We start from the raw sequence: 18,100 nt of genomic DNA on the forward strand, positions 1-18,100 counted from the left end.
CGTGGTAGGTGAAGACAAACAATCAAGCAACGCAATATTTCTTTTCAGCTAACTTTCACTAGCTCTGTCACCGGTGAGCCCCTGGCTTTAAGTCAGTAGGACATAAGTGTGCAGCCCCAATGGCATAATGAATTATCATAATTGCAAGCAAAATGAAATGGATAAAATGCCTCCCCTGCCACTATGTCACTCCGATGAAACATAAAATGAAAACAAAAACAGCAGGTTGAGTGTCAGAGGACAGATCATGGTCATGGCTTCACTCTCAGTGAAGTTAATCATTGCTTTTAGTCACTCATTTGCACCAGGTCCAGGGACTTTCACAATCTACTTCCTATAATTTCACTTTCTTTTAGGACCAGATCCTAACTCCATTGAAGTCAATGGGAGTCATTTCAATAAAGTCAGTGAGACTTGGATCCAGGTATTTAGTAATTTAGCATTTCCCCCTTTTTCAGTTTGGAGGTATAGCCCCAATAAACATCTCAGCATACACGGTACACATGGGCCTCAATCCTACAAACACTCATGTACATGCTTAACTTTACACATGTGAGTACTCCCACTGATGTCCTTCATCCTTAAAGTTAATCATGTGCATAAGTATTTGCAGGATCAGGGTAACTATCCTTTTTTCTTCGTTTTGTATCACTATCCAGACGTGTACAGAGAAGGTGCATGCACTTGGTAACACTGGCATCAGGTACCATCTTATGATGGATGCTACAGGGAGAACCCAGCTGCCTGAGTTTAAAATACTGGAACAACTTAGTCTTTGGGAAGGAGCTATTGAATGGATTTCCTGCTCAAAGTCTCCACAAGATGGCCATTCTCAAATCAAAGTATGTACGTTTTAAAATCTCAGTATTATAATGCAAAATCATTATGTGAAAGAAATTTTAAAAATCTCATATTTTGCCTCCAAAATGGGACAGTTTTTGGAGAAAAAAATGGTTGTATATCTCAGGAAAAAAAGCCCGAAACCCTTTTTTCCTGCAAAATTGAACTACTTTGAAAATTCAAATTGAAATGTGAAAATATTTTTGAGGTTTTAAAATACTGTTTAGAAGATTTTGCATTGCTCTCCTGGATAATATAAACAGACTTCCTAAACAAGAAAACAATATATTTCTATGTAAAAGCCAATTTTGTTAACAACCAACCAGTGCTCTCTGTTATTTTTTGTACATAGGATGGTGTTACATACCAGTCAAATGTCACAACAACAGAACAGGCATCATCTCAACAGCAAGATTAAAGGACAGCAGCATAAGGCTCTGGACTGATCTACACTACAAAGTTCTGCCAGCCTAGCTGTGTCAGATAGAAGTGTGTGAAATTCACAAATTCATACCACCAATGAGACATACCTGTGCTGTCAGAACCCCTAGTATAGATGCAGTTAAGCTGACAGAAGAGTGCTTCTGTCAGATTATCTAATGTCATTTAGTGAGGTGGTGTTACTTTGGCCTGGTCGACACCTAAAATCTAGGTCAACCTAGCAACATTGCTCAGGGCTGTGAAACAGTTTCACGCCTTGTGTGACATAGCTAGGTCGACCTAACCCCCAATGTAGACTCAAGTATGTTAATGGAAGACTTCTCCCATCAACCTAGCTACCACTTCTCAAGGTTATGGATCTACTGCAGAAACAGAAAACCCCTTCTGTCACTGTAGTCAGCATCTACACTGCAACACAACAGTAGTGTAGCTGCAACATTGAGCTGAGTCTCTTGTAGTGTAGACATACTCTATGTCAGCAGAACTCCTGTTGGCATACACAGCATCTACACTAGGGGGCTATGCCGGCATAGCTATATAGGCATAGTTATGCCTGTATAGGCTCAGTACTGTAGACGTAGCCTCAGTCCTCTGGGCTTAGATCTTTAGTATTTTCACATTTTAACTTATGTTTTATGAACCAAAAATTTAAAGAAAAAAATAAATGAATTGATTTAGATTTTTTTAGGACAGCAGGGTTGGAAGCCAAAAAGATACATAAGAATAGGAATTCTAGAGCCTCCTATTTGTTTAAAAACAAAATTAAAGAGACAGAACGTGGGACCCTGCTCCTGCTTAAGGTCTAGCTTGTAGCTGGCTCTTACTTGGATGTAGAAGGGAGTAGAGTAAAGCCCCTTCACTCCACCTCTGAAGCCATATTAAATCTGCTCATAGTGTGATGCTACCCATGCATATTGCTGCCTGATGCAACCCCTCATGAACATGGGGCAGGGAATTAATAGGGAGAGTTGGAGCCATAGATTGGCCCCCTCACTCAAAGATGCGGGTCAGTAAAACTTGCTTGATGAGAATGGGGTGTGAGGGGAGAATACACTCCTTTGCTGTAACAGATTATTCCTTGTCTAGTGCAAAGGGGAGCATGAGAGGATATGCAATTCAAAGAATGTCTCTAATTCATGATGCCGCCCAGAAGTCCTCCTGGAGTGGTGCAGTTTACACACTATCCCTTACTCAGATCTGTACCTAAAGGCATAGCCTAGTCCTAATGTTAGTAGCAAAATTCCCGCTGAATTCAGAAAGAGCAAGACCACATTCAGTGCATTATAATACATCATAGAATTCCAGTGTGTGTGATGCCCAATCAGGTATTCCATAGGTAAGATTGTTTGTACACAGTGTCTTTTAGTTTATGTGTTTTACTGAATTAGCTTTTCAGAAGGCCAGTTATCTAACCCCATGTGCCTTCTCGCTGCTGTTTAGTCAATGTGTCTTGTAAGACCTCTGAAGTGAGCCCCAAAGTGTCAGCTTCAGACAGAAAAGAGAGCTGGCATGTAAAAGAAGCCATTTGTCTGAGCCATGAAGTCTTCCTCAAACAGTCACCAGTAATGTAATTAGTATGGGCTGAGATACCTGGTATTCAACACGCTGAATCTGGTATCAAATCTCATTCAGGAGGAAAGGAGGAGGATTTGAGATACTGGCTGGAGGCAAAGGAGAAGCACTCACAAAAAGTGTTTGCTGGGTTATGGTGGGGGTGGAAGAAGAAAGAGGAGTGACTGAGATCAGGTCTGCACAATTTTCAGAGGTATCCGTGGAAGGAGAGTGATTAGAAAAAATACAACAACATGTGCAAAAAAAGCCAGTGGGACGGGATAAGCCACAAATCTGATTAAAGCATTTTCATCCAGGTGACTCTCTTTCCTCTATCTTTTTAATAGAAGCACCTGTTCCTTTGCTGAACTATCAAAATGTCTTTCCCCAACAAGATGGCAAAGTTTTCATTCAGTTGATACACTTTCTCAGAACATCTTCAGGCATTTAGGAGAGCAAACACCCTGTGTGTGAGTGCACACTGTTGCCAAACACACACACTGATTTCCACAACACATGGCGGATATCAAGCCCTACTCAACATAGCTGCTTTGCTTTTGATTTGGACAGTGCAACATACAGATTAGAATCTCTGGCTCAAATCCTGGTTTCATGAGCAAACCCTGAGTAAACAGGCCTTGCCTGGGGGATCTCTAGCACAGATCCAGGGAACAGAACCCTCCTCTGCAGGGTATGGGGCAACAGCTGCTCCTTGGGCACTATTACTATAGTAGAGGATTCTACTCCCCCTAGATGTGGAAGTTTGGCCAGTGGATCCACATATTCACAGATCCACTTGCCATGCTGTGATCCTCCCTTCCACATAAAGATTCCCCCCTTCAGGCTGCTGCACATACACTGGGCTTGGCAACTGCTCTCCAGCCCACAGGGGCTATGCCTTCCTGCTGCATGGATGAAGTGGTTCCGTTCTGCTTAAAGCTGTCCACTCCTACAAGAGGATGGCACAGGATGTGGATCTTTGTAGTTTGCATAATGAAATATTTTTCTGGGCATCCATGAAAGGGTTAACAGGGTCAATATTTCTGAACTGTAGAATCTCAACAACTACAGTGCATTCCTGTTAGTTATTTACGACCGTCAATCTCATAGGGCAGCAATAATTGGTGCACAAATGGTTCATTAAGGGCCTGAACCCAAAGCCCATTGAAGTCAGCAGAAAGATACCCACTGACTTCATGAACAATTTAGGTGCTAACAATCAACATATTAAAACAAAACAGTAGATACTTAGATAATAGATTATGGCACAATTCAATATTTATGGACTATCCATTTTCTGCAAACAAGGAGAAACCAAACTTTTGGAAATAAATAAGCAGGCAGATGTGGAGCAGTCACCTAAACTTTTAAAGGAAGAAAAATCTCTATCCATGGGCTCCTTTCTCATGCATCTGTCCACAATTTCCAAATGTGAACCAAATCAGTCTCCTTTATCCTTGTGTCAAGACAGATGGGATAGGGAGGAATGTGGCTTTTAGCTAAGAAACTGTTTTCTTACATCAAGACAAGGAAAAGGAAATGATTAAAACAGATAAATAGTTGTTTCTGTAAGTGGCTGCTGAGGATCAGATCCTCACTCATGCAAATTGGCAACTCCGGTGACTTACACTGACTTCTACCAACTGACGCTATATAGGGAAACAAGCATTTTGGTCAAAAGAGGATAACAGTAGGTAACCAGCACCTGTGTTTGGAGGAGATTTGTTGTGGACAGATGATTGGAGTCTCCATGGTTTCAAATACAGTATTGATACAGAAACACTTGCTAGTTTACCTTAAGATAAACTCATAGAATCATAGACTAAGGTCAAAAGGTACCATTATGATCATCTAGTCTGACCTCCTGCACAACGCAGGTCATGGAATCTCACCCACCAACTCCTGTAACAAACCCCTAACTTATGTCTGAGCTGCTGAAGTCCTTCACTCTGCCTTGTACTTGAATTATTTTACCCTATTCATAAATAACATGAATTCTGCAACTACTAAGGCAAGCTAACTGCACAGCTTGCTTAATCATTGAAAGCATTTGGCAAGATTTTAAGTACCAGTAATGTAAGCACCCTAACTTCTCACTGCTTTTCTGAATTACAAACCTTTAGAGCCTTGATTAATTAAGATACTTGTTTTACAAATGCCCTAAAATATGAAAGAATGTACGCAATGCCTGATCCAAAGGCCTTTGGATCAAGCTAGGAATTGTCTGGCAAGTGAATTGTGCTACTTCACTGTGACACCTTTACTCATGATCAGCTTTTCGCATTCTATTTGAGTAGCCAACAAGCAGGTGAGTTTATTGACCTGTAAAAAGGCAGATTCTCCTGAGCGCTGTATAATGGGTAGAGTAAGTGTAGTGGCTATGTAATTAACTCACAATTATGTAAGCAATAAAGGCATAATGTAAGATTGTTAATAAGTTTAAAATGATAAGGAATTTTCTGGCATTTAATTAACATTTACCAAGACAGTCTACAGCAAATTAAATATCAATTAATAAAAATACTGACATTTAGTTGGATACTCTATTAGTTGTCATAATTATTAACTCGATATTGCTTGCTTTTTAAATTCCAATTAAGTGCCTAAATATTCCTTACAATTTTTATGTGCTGAAAATCTAATTATATTTGTGTCTTATAATTTTAACTTGATTACACATCATCTTTCCTATTAAATCTCAATAAATGTTCTTTTAACTGTCAATTGATGCTTAATTGACACAAGTGTCTAATAAAACCACAGACTTATTTTTTACTTTATAAATAGCTGAACTCTTAGACATAATGTTTTCCCTTTACTGTGCCTGGAGTGTTAGTGTCCCAGTGCTTATGCCTGAATTGAGGCCTCCGACTTGCTGGAAGTTGTTTGCATCCTTACTGATTTGGGAACAAAGGCCTACCTCTCATAAGTATTTAGGTGCCTAATGCCCATTGATTTCAGTGGAAGTTAGGCACCTAAATAGATTTGAGATCTAGGCCAAAGTGACTCTTTCAGGCAACTAACAGAATGCACAGGAAGCCAATGCCTTAAACAATAAACAGAGGCCTCAGGTGGCCTACACTGAAGAAGGTCATTGACTTTGTGCGAGCCACACTGAATTACACCAGCTGAAGATCTGGGCCAATACTTGCCTCATAGAACATGGGGCCTGTAAGCCTTTTACAGATCACACAGAATTCTGTAGGTGATGCTTCAGAACACAGCAGGAACACCGTTAAGACAACGCTTGAATCCTTTAGTGAAGCAAGACTTATTGATGCCTAAGGGCTAGAAGACCAGCCACTGTTCCTCTCCACCTCCAATATGCAACGGTCCCAGGTCAGGAGTAAGTGGTTCAGTCCCATATTTAGCCTTGTGATTATATGAGTTAGTGTCAGAACATAACTACAGTGTAATTTCAGTACGTTCGGTCTAAGATTACTAGCCTCGACTCTGCCCTCAGCCACACAAAGGGGTCAAAATGTGGTGGGAACAACCCCTCTGATGAACATGCATGATATAGGAGGGTTCTCTGGACAGTGTACAAGCAACACATTGCTTTCTACCACATGCACTTGCAGCATCTAGTAGGAGATATGTGGCCAGAAAGCTACTATGCTCCATCTATTCTTGGCCATAATAACGGCCCACTGGGAACTCTTGGTATCTGAGAGTAAGTTAGATCTGTTCCAGAATCCACAGGGACACAAAGATGGTGTGCAGGCACCTTTGTCCTTCCCTCTTAGCTGCATTGAGCTTAATTTGTCCAGAACTCAGAGTCAGGGACAATGTATTATAAAATATAACTGATCCGTTTGAACATGTAGACTGAACATCAAGAATTGCACCTCAGGATCAGGAATACACATAAAAACCAACCAACCAAAAAATACCCTGATTCTCACTTCTTACACAGGGGGGGCGGGGGGGCAGAAAGGAGTAAGAAGATTTCACAAGTTCATATCATATCATAATTTTTCAACATAACTTTTTACCTAAAGCAGAAAAGAATATTAAAATTCAGCTACTTCAGTTTCAGTGGGCTGCAGTATTCTTTTCACTTCCCACCTCACCCTGCTGTGCTGTGTGATGCTGAAACAGCTGCCAAGTTTCATCCAGAGGTGGCAGCATTTCAGCAGTAGATGCAAGGATTTACATACAGACATAGGTGTTGGGAACTGGGGGTGCTGTCGAATCTCCTGGCTTCAAGTGGCTTCCTTTATATACAGGGTTTATAGTTTGGTTCAATGGCTCTCAGCACCCCACTATAACAATTGTTCCAGTACCCTCGCATCCACATCCCCATGTACCAAATGCAACCTCTAACAATCCATTGTTAATAGGAAAGGGAAGAGGGAAATAGATGTCAGCATGTGTAAAGTTCTTTGGGATTCTTTGAGATGCAAGGCAAGACATAAATATAGGCTGCATCAATTTGAAGGGGTTTAACAGTGGGAGCCTTGCACTCATGAGTGCTGAACTGAAGGCCTGAATAGAGTCAATGCTGATCATTTTCTGATCCAGTTTTAGGAGGTCAATTCATTCCTTTCCTTTGCCCTATCTCCTGGCCAGGAGGTTTGTCCTGTCCTCCTGAGCAGCCTCTCTCCCAGGCTCCAATCCCAGTCAACTCCATCCCTTGGGAAATTTTTAAAAGGTCATTAACTTTTATTTAAGCAATCACTGTAGAATTTTAACTTGCATCATGCTCAATAAATATGATGCTCTGACAGCTGACTTGGCAGCACTGGCAACTGAAAATGCCCTTCCATGAGTCAGGAAGTGTGAGGTGATCAAGAGAGGGGAAAGCTGATAGCAAACAAACTGACCATGCTGGTAACTATAGTGCTAGTCATCCAGTTACGTCCTTACACAGGCTTAGATGTCCAAAAATGCTGCTCCTATGGGATCCAATCCCGCTGCCTATTAATAGTAGCCTTGAAGTGGATAGGGCTAGTGGCATGAATAACTGCTGAAGGACCAGTTGTATGGTGCATGTGGCGTTAACAGTCACTATCACAAAGGTAAGCTATTACTACATCTGGAATTTGCTACATTTTTTTCCCCTTCATCTGGCTTCTCTAACACAGCATTTAGCTCTTAGAGTAGCAGAGAGAAAAGTACAAACTGATCTAAGAAGTAAAGATACAAGAAACACCAAAGCCCTTTAGATAACTCCAAGTTTAATATACTTCTGGATTGTTTAATTAGAGAAACAATTAAAGGTTGAACAGAAAACAAATAAAAAAAGTCTTAAATTAGACCTATTTAAAAAAAATACAGTTGAGAAGCTGGGATACATCACATTGCTCTTCCGATACATGAGTGGTTATTTAAGAGGGGCAAGAGCTAGTGCAAATCATAAATGAGGAAACAAAAGATTTTTCCCCCCCTCACCCGTTAAAGACTATAATCATTCCAAGAGCAATATCTGGGATAAATAAGCAAAGAAAGAAAGAAATTAGGGTTATTACACTTTGATGTGGACTATGTGTGAAGCCAATGAAAGTCAAAACTCACTTTTATTGGGCACAGATTTCCTGGAAGCTTTTCAAACACATAAAGATAAAAGCCATAATTATTACCTTTGGCTGAGCACTGTCAATCAATCAGCGGCATCATGCCTACACTGCACACCGATAGAACCTGAAACCCAAATTTTATTTTACTTCAGCTTTCTGTGCATTATAAGGAGGGAGAGGGGGTAAAAGCATGATTTTTCAGGTAAATACTTGTATTATTTATAGTTTTCCCATTCCAAAAGGGCCTCGGGCAGCTGCCCTCGCATACAGAAGAAGGCACAATTCCCAGAAGACTGGACATTTGCAAGCTGCAAATGAGCAGCTGCACAACTTGCCTGTTTCTAAGCTTCCCATTAGGAATGTGCTAATCCATATATATTTGCAAATTGTTATGATTATTGCTCAGAGATGGCATCAGTTGCAGCTGCAGCAATTCGGAAAACATTTCAGACTTATGATGGCTGGAACAACACCACAGAAATTATAATCATTTGACATCCATCACTATTGCTCCTTCAACTGATTACACCAGCCAACAAATTCCAGGCATGCAAACTGTAAAAGAGAGCATTAAGAGCCCAAGCCACTAAATCTCTCTCCTATTCCCCCTCTCATCCTCTTCTTTCAGGGCCTAATCCTCTACTGCTGAATTAAATGGGAGTTTGGCCCATTAACTTCAATGGGCCAAAGATCAGCCTTCTACTCTCCCCATTCTTTCATATCTTCTCTCATTTCCTCTCTTTTTACATGGTAGTCCTGTGCTCTGGGGACTATTTGATTCTAACTGTAAAAATACCCCAAATCAACCTTTGAATCACAACCAGAGCCACCAATCAGCAGTAGTTTGTTTGAACAATGTCTCTCCAGCAAAAGTGTGTGTGTGTGTGTGTGTGTTTAAACAGGTGTTTTTGCTCAATCTGGACACTGGCGAACACCTTCAGGCTGCAGTTTGTTGCATTTTGACTTCCAGCTGGGATACACGTCATGGGGCACTTCTCATGATATTTCTCCTGTGTCTTTGTTTGGCTGAACCTACCGAATTGAAGTAGGAGAGTCAGCTCAGCAGAATTTATTTTCCACTGGCTTTCTTAGAGAGCTGGTGAGTTTTAATTAAGCGCTCTGAGAAACAATCATAACAATTTGCAAATATGTGAGAGATTGGGAGAGCATGACAGGAAAATGGAGAAATAAAGAGGAAAAAAATAGTTTCCTGGCTGCTGTGCTTCACTCTGTGAGCAGTGGCCTAGTACAATTATTACTCCCTGTAGTCTCTTTGGGAATTATCTTAATTTTAGATTTGGCTGCCACCTGATATAAGTATTTAAGTGTTTTATACAGAGAAATTACTTTACATATCACTAATGTCTGAATTGTCTTGTGCACATGGACTGAGGTCCATAAAGCAGGAAGCATCTTAGCAGGAAGGTTTGCAGACTGCTGTGTAAAGTGGAACAATAACCCTTCCGAATGAGTGAGGAGTTTAAATCTGGAAAAGGCAAATGGAGAATTTTACTCTGTTCACGATTCTTTCACGATTTCTAATTCACATATATTTCAGGCATTCCCCACCAACCCTCTTACCAATAGCTACTGTCAACGGACCTTCAGACCACAGGTTCATATCACCTTCCATTTTAGTCCTGGTATTGCCAAAACAAGCTATTTCCCTTTTTATGTCACCAAACAGCCATGGGAGTAATAGCACAGCTGCTCCATTGAAACTTCTTTACATGGCTGACTATTAACTTCCATGTCTATGGCTCTAAATCTGCAAACACTTAAACTCATGAGAAACCTTATGCACCAAGCAGTCTTTATTGGCTTCAGCACATCAGTGTTTGCAGCGCGGATTTGCTAGTGTTCAGCGCAAAATTCCATTCTCAGTTACTCTTCCAGAACCCCAATGACACGGGTGTGGCTGTAAAAGACATAGCACTGTGCTGGAATTACAGACTTAAGACTGATCCTGTGAGGTGCCAGGTCACCTCAATTCCCATTGAAATTATTGCAAAGTTAGGTTTTAGGATTCACAAGCCATGCAGTGATCAGACACATTTCTGTGGTAATACATTTATAATGATTATTATTAACATTTATATTGTAGTAGGGACTAAAAGCCACAGCTACGTTGGGTCCTACTGTGCTGTATAAACACATGATCCTGGTCCATTTAGTTCCAAAGAGCTCAGTCTAAAAAATTATATTCAATACAAATTTTCTGCATTTAAGATATGACTTACAGTTATTGCCTCTCTGATTTTCCTTCTTGCATTAAAATATTTTAATTAGGAACATGGCTGTGAATCTGCCCTACATTTCCAAAAGTGAGAATTCTATGAAAACAAGGGATCTCTCAAAAATGTTATGGGTTTCTATTTATTTCTTTGGGTTTAAATATTGTTAAAATTAGATTTCATTAATATTTCATTTCCAAGACAATGAGGTGCAGGATGAAAGAAGCAGAACAATAGCTTAATTCAAAGCCCACTGAAGTCAATGGGCGTCTTCTCATTGACTTCAATGGGCTTTGGATCTGGTCCCAGGTCAGTAAATGAGGAGACCCTTTAAAATAATTGTATTTGATGATATCTGGGGCAAATGTAGGTTTGCTATGTAATATGAGGACTCAGCAGAGATATATCCTTTACATTCTGCCAAAAGATAAAAGGAAGTTTTAGAGTTCCAAGTGAGACTACCATGGGGATATTAAACCACAGGCGTGGAAACAGAGAAAAATAAAGCCCTGACTGAAGTTCACAGATGTGCACTGCCCCATGGGCATGTGATAATTGCAAGACCATAAGTCTTAAAGAAATTATAGGCTACAGGATGGCCTTCTAGGATTACACAGTATATACAAGTGAATTCAGAGCACTATATTTGCTGAATTAAAAAAATAAAAATATTGACTTTTTCTTGCAGGGTTAATTAACAGTATCTTGCAAAGATATTCATCGTTCTGTATAAATCACGTCTGAAGATATTACCTGTGCATTTTAGTTATGTTAATAAAGCACTTTTTTTTTTAAGTCCCTGATAGAAATGTTTCTGTGGAACTGCTTTTACAGAGGAAATTTATTGTATTAGGCCACAGCTGTAAATTTTCTCCCTCCAATCCTATAAATTTCCTCTAAATGTTTAATGGTTTATAACTGTAATTATTCTTGTGTGCCAACATTAAACTTTAAAAAGTTTAATTTGGAGACTATTCGGAGAAACTCATCTTTTTTACAGCCTCATAAATAGTTCTTTGATGAAATGAGCAGAGGCTCAGCGTCTGCCCGAGGTGAATACAAATGACACTGTGTAGTCTCTCACTTACAAAAAGGGAGCAAATGCTTTGATGTCTCAAGTGATCAGCTGATACTAAGTGCATCAGTGGTGTGAAGTGATGTGTCTCTTGGTGGATATGCACTCAAGAATCATCATCATTTTCTAGGAAGGACTTCAGCTAGGGAGCCAAACCAGTCAAAAGAAAAAGAAAAGCAAACAAACGGAAAGGATAATACATCCAACACCCAAAGTCCTCAACTTCAAAGTAAATAAATACCAAGATAGATATCAGGCCAATCATGTGATCAGTTCTTCTGTGTGCCTAGTTTGAATAATATCTAGTGGAGAACATAGGACTGTATAATATACTGCCTAGCAAATAACTCCTCTGCCCTATTCAGTTGCCATACCTTAATTTCAGGGGAAGATGATCAGTATTCCAGTTACTCTCAGAATGATGATATTGCAGTCACTCTTATAAAAAAAACTCTAAGCACGAAGAAAAACATGTTTTCTTGGTGGCAGATGAGAACAGCTAGATAATCGAGGTGGCTCCTGATGGGTGTAATTTGTTGATATTTTCTGAAAAAGAAAAGCACCTATGACTATGTCTGAGCCCTGTTTCACGCACCTTATGCTGGACTTGGTTAATAATTTGTATCTGAGTTTCTCAAGCTCTCTCCTGTACCCTCTACTGTCATTCTGCTTCCTGGTGTTGCTCATAAATACTGTGACGGGCTGGGTCACAGAAACCCTCGCAGTGGGACTGCCACCTGATGTGCTGGGACTAGCTCTAAGCCCATTTTCCCTGGCAGCTTGGGATTTCAGTGCCCTGCCTGGTTGTGCCAGATACGCCAGCCTGTTACGGACACAGACCCAGGTATGAATCACATCCCGCAAAAGCTGCATGCTTAACTGAAAACTACTTAAGACGTGCTCCTGTCTCCAACACCCAGATACCCAGTTCCCAATGGGATCCAAACCCCAAATAAATCCATTTTACTCTGTATAAATCTTACACAGGGTAAACTCAAATTGTTTGCCCTCTAACACAGACATATGCACAGCTGTTTGCTCCCCCAGATATTAATAGTTACTGAGTTAATAAGTAAAACGTGATTTTATTAAATATAAAAAGTAGGATTTAAGTGGTTCCAAGTAGCGACACACAGAACAAAGTGAATTACCAAGCAAAATAAAACAAAACTGCACAATTCTAAGCCTAATACAGTAAGAAAATAAATCCAGGGTAAATCTCACCCTCAGAGATGCTCCAATAAGCTTCTTTTACAGACTAGGTTTCCTCCTAGTCTGGGTCCAGCAATCACTCACACCCCTGTAGTTACTGTCCTTTGTTCCAGTTTATTTCAGGCATCTCTTTGGGGTGGAGTGGCTTACTCTTAAGCCAGCTGAAGACAAAATGGAGGGGTTTCCCAGGGCCCTATATAGTCTTTCTTGTGGGTGGAAACTCCCTGTGTTTTCTTATGCAGAATCACAGCTACAAGATGGAGTTTTGGAGTCACATGGGCAAGTCACATGTCCGTGCATGACACAGTTCCCTACAGGCCAACGCCATTGCCCACATGTTAGCCTGAACATTTCCAGGAAACTCAGATGTGGATTGGCGTCTCTCAAAGTCCATTGTCAGTTTAAGTGTTTCTTGATTGGGCACTTACTTCTCAAGAAGCTGAGCAAATGCTTCACTGAGGCTACGTAAAAAAACAAACAAGTACATAGCCAATATTCATAACTTCAAATACAAAAATGATACATGCATACAAATAGGAAGAATATATTCAGTAGATCATAGCCTTTGCAGAGATATGATACATGGAATATCCAGCTATGTCATATTTACACTCAAGCATATTTCTATAAAGCATTATGGGGTGCAACATCACAAATACTTCCTCCTAAAACAGGAGGTTTTCCCTCCATGTTCTCTGCATATTGTTACAAGTCAGGAATGCAAACTGCAGGTGATAGAGAATCAGATCCATCAATATATTACAGCTATTTTATCAAAGTGCCTATTAACCCAACTTAACTGACTGGATAGCCTCAGCTAATGGTTGCTCTGCACTGTCGGTTTGATGTAAAACAGCTTGACTATACCAGTGAATCTGGCCCATAGTCTCATTCACTCACAGCATGCAAAAGAAAAAAAGAGATGGGGACATAACAGTCAGATAAAGACACGTTCTTTAACTTACATGTTCATGTAATTTCTCTGGAGGGCTAAGAGAGGCATCTAAGAGAGGTCTATAAGTAATGGGCCAAATTTGGTTCTCAGTAACCATTCACTTCAATGACATTCCACAGGTGTAAGAAAGAACAGCATTTGGCCTTATAGTACTAATATACAGCTTTAAAAGTATAGTATGTAGTATAGCTACATCTTTGTAGCTTTTATACTATGAATTTACAAACATTCATTTGTAAGATGAGGGAGGGAAAAGGTCCTCTCTTGAAAGACATTCCCATCACAAATTAGTATCTGACTGTGTCACAATAAATTGGAGGGTCTCTCACAATACACAGCAGCATGTCCGCAAGCAGTTCCAGTTTCCCACTGCGGTCAAAGAAAGTTGAACATGTAGTCAGTTACATGTGTTTATTTGCAGGGTTGATGCTACATCCTGAGGGACTTGGGGAAGTCATGCAAACAAAAGAAACCCCATTGGAGAGCAGTGTCTCAACGGAGGAATGGAGAGTGCAATCTTTTCAAATGAATGTTTGCTTTTAAACTGTGGCTATGGTGCACGGATAGTGCCTTGTTAATGTGATAGATTAGGCAGGTGGAGAGATCAGAAGAGGGAGAGACACTGTGCGGGGGCGGGGAGGGGGAAGAGTCTTAGATTAAAGGCATTGTGTAAATGCAAAGTATTATGAATTATTATTATTTATCCTAGAAATTAGAGAAGTTAAAAGGGACTTGAATTATAAAGTACATTGTGAAAACTGGTTTCAGAGTAACAGCTGTGTTAGTCTGTATTCGCAAAAAGAAAAGGAGTACTTGTGGCACCTTAGAGACTAACCAATTTATTTGAGCATGAGCTTTCGTGAGCTACAGCTCACTTCATCGGATGCATACCGTGGAAACTGCAGCAGACTTTATATACACACAGAGAATATGAAACAATACCTCCTCTCACCCCACTGTCCTGCTGGTAATAGCTTACCTAAAGTGATCATCAAGTTGGGCCATTTCCAGCACAAATCCAGGTTTTCTCGCCCTCCACCCCCCTCCCACAAATTCACTCTCCTGCTGGTGATAGCCCATCCAAAGTGACAACTCTCCACACAATGTGCATGACAATCAAGTTGGGCCATTTCCTGCACAAATCCAGGTTCTCTCACCCCCCCACCCCCCTCCCAAAAACCACACAACGCCACTAGCCGTCACCTTCAGCCCCCAACTAAAATCCCTCCAACACATTATTAAGGATCTACAACCTATCCTAAAGGATGACCCAACACTCTCACAAATCCTGGGAGACAGGCCAGTCCTTGCCTACAGACAGCCCCGCAACCTGAAGCAAATACTCACCAACAACCACATACCACACAACAGAACCACTAACCCAGGAACTTATCCTTGCAACAAAGCCCGTTGCCAACTGTGCCCACATATCTATTCAGGGGACACCATCACAGGGCCTAATAACATCAGCCACACTATCAGAGGCTCGTTCACCTGCACATCCACCAATGTGATATATGCCATCATGTGCCAGCAATGCCCCTCTGCCATTTACATTGGTCAAACTGGACAGTCTCTACGTAAAAGAATAAATGGACACAAATCAGATGTCAAGAATTATAACATTCATAAACCAGTCGGAGAACACTTCAATCTCTCTGGTCACGCAATCACAGACATGAAGGTCGCTATCTTAAAACAAAAAAAACTTCAAATCCAGACTCCAGTGAGAAACTGCTGAATTGGAATTCATTTGCAAATTGGATACTATTAATTTAGGCTTAAATAGAGACTGGGAGTGGCTAAGTCATTATGCAAGGTAGCCTATTTCCCCTTGTTTTTTCCTACCCCCCCCCCCGGATGTTCTGGTTTAACTTGGATTTAAACTTTGAGAGTGGTCAGTTTGGATGAGTTATTGCCAGCAGGAAAGTGAGTTTGTGTGTGTATGGAGGTGGGGGAGGGGGGTGAGAAAGCCTGGATTTGTGCTGGGGGTGGCCCACCTTGATTATCATGCGCATTGTGGGGAGAGTGGTCACTTTGGATGAGCTATTGCCAGTGGGATAGTGAGTTTGTGTGTGTGGTTTTTGGGAGGGGGGTGGAGGGGGTGAGAGAACCTGGATTTGTGCAGGAAATGGCCCAATTTGATTGTCATGCACATTGTGTGGAGAGTTGTCACTTTGGATGGGCTATCACCAGCAGGAGAGTGAATTTGTGTGGGGGGGGGTGGAGGGCAAGAAAACCTGGATTTGTGCTGGAAATGGCCCAACTTGATGATCACTTTAGATAAGCTATTACCAGCAGGACAGTGGGGTGGGAGGAGGTATTGTTTCATATTCTCTGTGTGTATATAAAGTCTGCTGCAGTTTCCACGGTATGCATCCGATGAAGTGAGCTGTAGCTCACGAAAGCTCATGCTCAAATAAATTGGTTAGTCTCTAAGGTGCCACAAGTACTCCTTTTCTTATTGTGAAAACTGATTATTCCCTCAGGTCTAGATCAAACCAGTGCGATCCAAAAATGTGTGCTCTCCTTGCCAATCCATCTTCTTTACCCTCGGCTCCTAAGACTACACTAAAATAATTTGTCAGGAAGGACCAAAGAAGTCTGTTATGCCTCAACTATTTAATAGAGTCAACCCTTTTAGATGCCTCTGCAGTGTCTTCACTGGCTCATCTCCTCCTCCTCCTTCCCCACAGCACCACATTTCAATCCTTTCCTCCCTCCAGAACCATGAATTTGTGTCTCCTCTCCTAAGGCAGCCAGCAGAACTGCAGCTACTAATGGTATGCCAGCCATCCCATCATCTTGGGGGGCAAGGAGGAAGAGAAGGGTGGTCTGCTGCCTAGTTTTTCTTGCTGCTGATACTCTCCTGCCAGCTGCTTCTCCAAACCAGTGCCCACCACAACCCAGACGGGACCTCTTGGTTAATATAGCACTTTCCCTTTAAGGAGACTTGGGAGACACTTGGCACAAAGCGAAATAAATGTAGGAAAGGAAATTTCTGTACATGGTTGCCATGCTCTTCCTCAGGATACCCTGGGCAACTTGATTACACCACCCACATACATATAGTTACACCAGGTACTATATAGTTCCTTTAGAAACAGTAGTGATAACACTTCATGCATTTTGTTCCCAGACTGATAGCCAGTTGGCAGCACCTTAATATAGTCACTGAACATAGGAATGAAAAAGAGCTTAAAAGTGATTAAAAGTTAACTGAATCTTTTTGAATTTTAAAGCCACCACTGAAAAACCATCAGTTTCAGATTTGGGTGCAGGTGCAGTTCCACACAGAACTGACTGTCTCAGAATTGATTCTCCCATTCCCTCATAATAATTAACATGCCCTATTGCTCTGTAATAACAATATTCATGGCATTGCAAATTATATGATTATGTTATAACTTGCTCTCAATTGCAGGGGAAGACACAGGAGTGCACCATGATCCAATTAACACTTGAGAACCACCAGGTTTGGTCCTTTCATTTCCAAAAAAAACCAAAAAAAAAAAAAACAGTATCCAAAATATCTGGAGTGAAAGTGAAAAGAAATATTTCTAATAGAAGACTCTGGTTGAAAAAGACCTCAGGAGGTCATCTAGTCCAACCCCCAGTCAGAGAAATTAAATACAGAAAACAACTTTAAATAATGTTAAGGGAAGAACACAAAATTGGGCCATTTGGACACGATGCACATTATAAATGTATCTGACATTTTAAAAATTATTGTTATAGTCTTAAAGACCAAGGCCTACATTTTCTAAAGTGACTAGTGACTTTGGACTGTCTCAAGTTGGACACCTAAAGTCAATGAGACTTGTACATTCAGCATTAGTAGTTTGCTAATCAGAATCTCTGGCTTTCCCAAGACGCAGCTGTGCCCATACTGCAACATATAAAGCATGCTGCTGTCCAACTTCAATCATGTCCAAAGGAGAGCAACCATATCAACCAGCTCCTCAAACAACTCAATTGGCTGGCCATTCATTTCAGAATCCTGTCAACCCTTGTTTTTAAAAGCTTACATTCTCTTCGGCCTTCTCTCTCTTTACTTCTACCTAAGCTCCTTTATCATTTAACACCAACCCCCAACTAGCTTTCTACTCTGGAGTTCCTGACTTCTGTGATAGGCTTCCATTATGTCTGTCTGATTAGCCCTCCATTTCTTTCTGGATCTCATCAGAAATCAAACATTTTCTCACTATCCAACATGTCTGTTTATTTCTCACTCTCTCTGCTATTATTTTTCATTTTAACTCTGCAAAAAGGT

Source organism: Lepidochelys kempii, chromosome 5, assembly GCF_965140285.1.
Source record: "Lepidochelys kempii isolate rLepKem1 chromosome 5, rLepKem1.hap1, whole genome shotgun sequence".
In the NCBI taxonomy this organism is placed as follows: domain Eukaryota; kingdom Metazoa; phylum Chordata; order Testudines; family Cheloniidae; genus Lepidochelys; species Lepidochelys kempii.